At 36.2% G+C, this 6,698-nt stretch overlaps 1 pseudogene; it reads right to left on the bottom strand.

The window, feature by feature from the left end:
* Nucleotides 1-227: 227 nt before the first annotated feature.
* LOC143411128 (U2 spliceosomal RNA) lies at nucleotides 228-429 on the bottom strand (annotated as a pseudogene).
* Between the last annotated feature and the right edge of the window lie 6,269 nt (nucleotides 430-6,698).

A 6,698-nucleotide genomic window follows, 5' to 3' on the forward strand; every position in this document is an offset into this window, starting at 1 on the left:
TCATGCAAGGTGTCTCAGCAAAAGATAAGTCCATTGTGGGAGGACTGAGTAATCTTGGTTAAACCTGAGTGCACAAGGTTTAAGGTAGACTAATATGGTTTCAAAGTCCTCACAAAACAAGGGAAATTAGTATACTTGCAGATGAGTCCTAACCATTCAACTCATACGGTTATTGCAAGGTCTTAATTGGGGGATGATACTTTGAAATATTTTGTGTAGTGCATGAGATCTCATTTAATTCTCTTTGGGACTTAATGCAATGCAAAGTAAGCAATAATGGCTTCTAAACTGTTTTATCGAATTGTGCTATATTGCCATTACCTTTCCCATAAAAGAGCCTAACGTGCCTAGTTTAACTTTCTAATTAATTTACTACAATGATAAGAACAAATACTACACTTGATCTTAGCCAAAAGGCCAAGAAGCTATCGATAATCTATTCATTACTAATGGGAATTAACAAACTGAGACAACCTGACATGTTAGAAGTACTTTTCCTTAGTATTTCTTTCAATGTTATAAAATATCTCAATATTTTATGCAATTAGGATAGGATTGAAAATCCATTTCAAAACTTCTTCATTGAATTTGCAGAAGACGCATACCCTATTCCGCAATTCAAAGAGCATCTGAGTTTTTTAATCTTTTTTAATTTTTTCCTGTGGAGGGGGTACTGGTAAATGAACTCAAGGACACTCAACCCCTGAACCACATCCCCAGCCCTATTTTGTATTTTATTTAGAGATAGGGACTCACTGAATTGCTTAGGGCCTCACTGTTGCTGAGAGTGGCTTTGAATCTGTAATATTCTGCCTCAGCCTCTAGAGCCATTTGGATTATAGGCATGTATCTCAATGCCCAGCTAGTTTTTTTTTTCTGCTCTATTTTATATATATATTTTTTTATTTTTTATTTTTTTTTTAATTAATTTTTATTGTTGGTTGTTCAAAACATTACATAGTTCTTGATATATCATATTTCACACTTTGATTCAAGTGGGATATGTACTCCCATTCTATTTTATATTTTATTTTTTCCCCTTTTTAAAAATTTTTATTTCATTTTATTTATTTATTTATTTATTTATTTTTTATTGTTGGTTGTTCAAAACATTACATAGTTCTTGATATATCATATTTCACACTTTGATTCAAGTGGGTTATGAACTCCCATTTTTACCCCGTGTACAGATTACAGAATCACATCAGTTACACTTCCATTGATTTATATATTGCCATACTAGTGTCTGTTGTATTCTGCTGCCTTTCCTATCCTTTACTATCCCCCTCCCCTCCCCTCCCCTCCCCTCTTCTCTCTCTACCCCGTCTACTGCAGTTCATATCTCCCCCTTGTATTATTTTTCCCTTTCCCCTCGCTTCCTCTTGTATGTAATTTTGTATAACCCTGAGGGTCTCCTTCCATTTCCATGCAATTTCCCTTCTCACTCCCTTTCCCTCCCACCTCTCATCCCTGTTTAATGTTAATCTTCTTCTCATGTTCTTCGTCCCTACTCTGTTCTTAGTTACTCTCCTTATATCTAAGAAGACATTTGGCATTTGTTTTCTGGGGATTGACTGGCTTCACTTAGCATAATGTGCTCTAATGCCATCCATTTCCCTCCAAATTCTATGATTTTTGTCATTTTTTAATGCAGAGTAATACTCCATTGTGTATAAATGCCACATTTTTTTTTATCCATTCGTCTATTGAAGGGCATCTAGGTTGGTTCCACAGTCTTGCTATTGTGAATTGTGCTGCTATGAACATCGATGTAGCAGTGTCCCTGTAGCATGCTCTTTTTAGGTCTTTAGGGAATAGACTGAGAAGTGGAATAGCTGGGTCAAATGATGGTTCCATTCCCAGCTTTCCAATAAATCTCCATACTGCTTTCCAGATTGGCTGCACCAATTTGCAGTCCCACCAACAATGAACAAGTGTGCCCTTTTCCCCACATCCTCGCCAGCACTTGTTGTTGTTTGACTTCCTAATGGCTGCCAATCTTACTGGAGTGAGATGGTATCTTACGGTGGTTTTGATTTGCATTTCTCTGACTGCTAGAGATGGTGAGCATTTTTTCATGTACTTGTTGGTTGATTGTATGTCCTCCTCTGAGAAGTGTCTATTCAGATCCTTGGCCCATTTGTTGATTGGGTTATTTGTTATCTTGTTGTCTAATTTTTTGAGTTCTTTGTATACTCTGGATATTAGGGCTCTATCTGAAGTGTGAGGAGTAAAGATTTGTTCCCTCTTTACCTCTCTTATTGTTTCTTTTGCTGAGAAAAAAACTTTTTAGTTTGAGTAAGTCCCATTTGTTGATTCTAGTTATTAACTCTTGTGCTATGGGTGTCCTATTGAGGATTTTGGAGCCCGACCCCACAGTATGTAGATCGTAGCCAACTTTTTCTTCTATCAGATGCCGTGTCTCTGATTTGATATCAAGCTCCTTGATCCATTTTGAGTTAACTTTTGTGCATGGCGAGAGAAAGGGATTTATTTTCATTTTGTTGCATATGGATTTCCAGTTTTCCCAACACCATTTGTTGAAGATGCTATCCTTTCTCCATTGCATGCTTTTAGCCCCTTTATCAAATATAATATAGTTGTAGTTTTGTGGATTGGTTTCTGTGTCCTCTATTCTGTACCATTGGTCCACCCGCCTGTTTTTGTACCAGTACCATGCTGTTTTTGTTACTATTGCTCTGTAGTATAGTTTGAAGTCTGGTATCGCTATACCACCTGATTCACACTTCCTGCTTAGCATTGTTTTTGCTATTCTGGGTCTTTTATTTTTCCATATGAATTTCATGATTGCTTTCTCTATTTCTATAAGAAATGCCATTGGGATTTTGATTGGCATTGCATTAAACCTATAGAGAACTTTTGGTAATATCGCCATTTTGATGATGTTAGTTCTGCCTATCCATGAACAGGGTATATTTTTCCATCTTCTAAGCTCTTCTTCTATTTCTCTCTTTAGGGTTCTGTAGTTTTCATTGTATAATTCTTTCACCTCTTTTGTTAGGTTGATTCCCAAGTATTTTATTTTTTTTTAGGATATTGTGAATGGAGTGGTTGTCCTCATTTCCATTTCAGAGAATTTGTCACTGATATACAGGAATGCCTTTGATTTATACGTGTTGATTTTATATCCTGCCACTTTGCTGAATTCATTTATTAATCTTTCCAGGTCCCAAGTATGGTTTACTGAGTTCTGGGTATCTGAACTTGGACAGAATATTAAAATATGACAATATGTGTCATAATATTTTCTATACAAAAGAACATTTTTCAAAATCTTAAAAGAAGTCTCCAAATTAAGCCCATATGATATTAACATAGACCATATGAAGGAACCTGGTATATTAACCTAATTTGGCCCCAAAGAGGTGACATTAAATACTACCTTGTTGGAGGCTGTGAACGTCTTGGGTAGAGTAGGAAAAGGAGTCCAGGAAGGACACCTTGATACTATCTCCTGCTCCCAGCTTGGTTCCTTATGTGTTGATTCTCCATTTCATTGTCTGAGAACATCTCTAGAACCAGACTTTACACTGCTCTTTCTTTTCCTAGTCAATACAATGCTGATGATATTTTGGTATGTGCTCCGTGAGCAGGGCCTGTCTGCTTGTGACATGGCTCCTGGAGGCCATGGCATTCTGAAAAGTGGCAAAGTCCCAGATTCCTGTGCCAGGTCTGAACCATCTGCACAACCCTAAGGAAATACCATCATTGTGACCTTAGTCGGCCACAGTGGAATTACACACAACCAAATGAGGAAATCCCTGTATATGCAAGAGATTCTTTAAGTAAATTAAGATTGTTAACCATAATTTTATTTTTATTAATGGAAATAACAACAACCAATAAGACTCTTGATTATCTGTAACTTAGTCTAAAAATTGAGCAAAAGACAAAGAGTCTATAAAAATCTTTCCTGATCTCATTTTAACCTAAATCCACACCTTTGAAAAAACTTAATGAATCAAATAATCAGCAAAACAACTCACATAAAGTAATGTAAAAGCTGCTGGTACAGAATGCTTATGGTTGGGTAGGAATTATCAGCAACAGAATCTATCACCATATAAAAATAAAATAGGCTTAATTCCTAGGTATAAAATGCATTAAGTTGTTGAGATACAGAGAAAATAGAAGAGATGGGAGAAGGCCGCAAAGAACCACATTCTAAAGATCAAGACTCCAATTTACATTTGATGCCAAATAACAGAGGCTCTGACTAAGGCTGAATAAGCTGGCACTCCAACCATTCCCAGGGAAGGAAAACTTCTGTGAGTCATGTTGGAATGAGAAAAGCCATGTGTTATAAGTAAATGTATCCCACTGGGATGAAATTAAAAGGGGATGGACCAGGATTAAAAATACAAGAACTCAATAAACCTTTTAGAAACTAAAAGCTTCTTATTTTTCCAGCTCTGATTGTGCAATCAGCTAGAGGCTTGTAGACCCACTAATACCAGAGTGGGCTGTACTTATCTCTAAGAAGAAAAACTATGGGATTAAGAAGTGGTAGAGTTAATTTTCTAGCACTAGTGGTTTTTGCTATATGGAATGCCTTACCAAATACTCGGGGAATTATTTTGTTTATCTTGTCTGCCTTAAGTTGTCACTGAGAAATGTCAAGCCTAAATCCCCAAAATAGAAATCAGAGTCAATGTCCAAACTACTAAAGGAAAATTATTTCTCTTGGAAGGCCAAGTCATAGAAAGATTCTAATAAGCTCATTTCCTCTTAATAATCCAATGTTGATATTTTGCCTGATCACATAAATTTTCAGTGAGAAGACATGTATAATTGAACAACAATACTTATCTATTTATACTCTCCAAATGTGGTTTGTGTTAGGTTTTAGTTGCTACTATATAAGAGATCTTAAGAATAAAGAGAAAGGTGATAACTCCTTTCATTCTAACACTGATATAAGTAATCCCTCAAATTATTCCTGAAAGGGTTAACTTTTTCCTAGTTTTATTCATGCTTAAATAAATTTTTCACATGACGTTTATGAGGGATCATCTATGGCAATCATCAGGTAATACAACAACACAGCCCTCTCTTTTCAAGTTGCATACATATGGGTAAAATGACAAGTGCTTAGAGTGATTCAGTTAATGGTCCATGGCCTTAAAATTTGTGAAATATAATCACCTCATTCATCATTTGCAAAAATAAAATTTTTATCTTCTGTAATAGGAAATTAGGTGGCTAAAGGCTGAAAGTACAAATCCATCTTCAACTAATAAGGTATTAAGCGGCACTAGCAGACAGTACACTAGCTTCTCCCAGACTAGGGACACAGAGAAGTGATAAGCCACATGAAATATTCACCATCAGGACTTTTGAGGTAGGCAGATTCACAACAACAGCACACAAGCTTTGTCAGGAATTGTTGAGAGATTGAAAGCATACTTAAAGGATTTATTAAAGCAATAGAGACAACCTCAACTCCAGTTACCGTGATTGCAGGGATTTTTATGGCCATGTGTTTAATCTTCCTGTGTTGTAACAGATAAGTTATGCTTTCCGCTGATTTGTGTACAAAGAGTTTTCTCAATCTTTTCTAGTACTATATAGTACTGAGGTATAGCTTTTTGACTTGCTAAGTGAAGCATTAATAGGACTGTCAGCAACAAGATAGAACAGGCAATAAATATTAAGGTTTAATGTTAAAATGATTTATGCTGTAGGGAATATCATCCTAGATTATAAGGTATGATTGTTATCTTTCATAATAAGAAATGATGGGAGAAATAGAATGTTGGCAAAGGAAACTTTCTTAAGCTCCCTTCTCATGAAAATATTTTTTACAAGAATATATATGAGATAAGATCTAAATCTTCCAAGAGTAAAGTTGATTCAAATAGGTGCTTAATAAAATATTGCTGTTCTACTATAGGATTTTTGTAAAGGTTGACACTGGTCTTTTAATACTTGACCAATTCATTCACTGAAACTATTTCATAGGAAAAATAATTTGTGGAATGTTTTATGAATGAACTACAGATAGTAGAAAATCCTTCAGGGAATGAAGACCTGAATAAAGGCCCATGATCCTATTCAAGACACCAATGTAATGACAGGTTGATTTATAGACTTAAGTGAGCTCCAGCATCTTCCCCTCCCTGTGTACTTGCATGCTATTTTCTTCTGCCTTGAGTGTTAGTTGCCTATGGGTGTCAAACAAATTGTAGTATCCTGAGATTTATATTAATCTCACAATTACTATGTATCAAAAATACAAGCCTAGCTGAGTAGGTTGGCACATGCTGTAACCCCAGTGACTTAGGAGGCCGAGGCAGTAGAAGGGCAAGTTCAAGGTCAGTCTCAGCAACTTAGACTTAGCAGGGCCTTAAGCAACTAAGTGAGACCCTATCTCAAAATAAAATAAAATAATAAGAAGGGATGGGGATATAGCCCAATGGCTGAATATCACTGGCTTCAAACCCTGGTACCAAAAAAAAAAAAAATCCAGACTTAATCATGAAACTGCTTATGATATGGCAGTTTTCATCCCCTAGTAAAAGATATCTGACAGGGGGAGGATGACAAAGAGAGTATCCATGATGTGTACTCCAACCTTCACATATCTCAAGGTGCAAGTGGCATCCCGTGGCTTTTACAGAGTTCGATTGAACAGAGAAGCCTATGCGGAGAACAGCCCATGTTTTCAAGGGCTAACT

Source organism: Callospermophilus lateralis, unplaced genomic scaffold, assembly GCF_048772815.1.
Source record: "Callospermophilus lateralis isolate mCalLat2 unplaced genomic scaffold, mCalLat2.hap1 Scaffold_160, whole genome shotgun sequence".
Lineage (NCBI taxonomy): Eukaryota > Metazoa > Chordata > Mammalia > Rodentia > Sciuridae > Callospermophilus > Callospermophilus lateralis.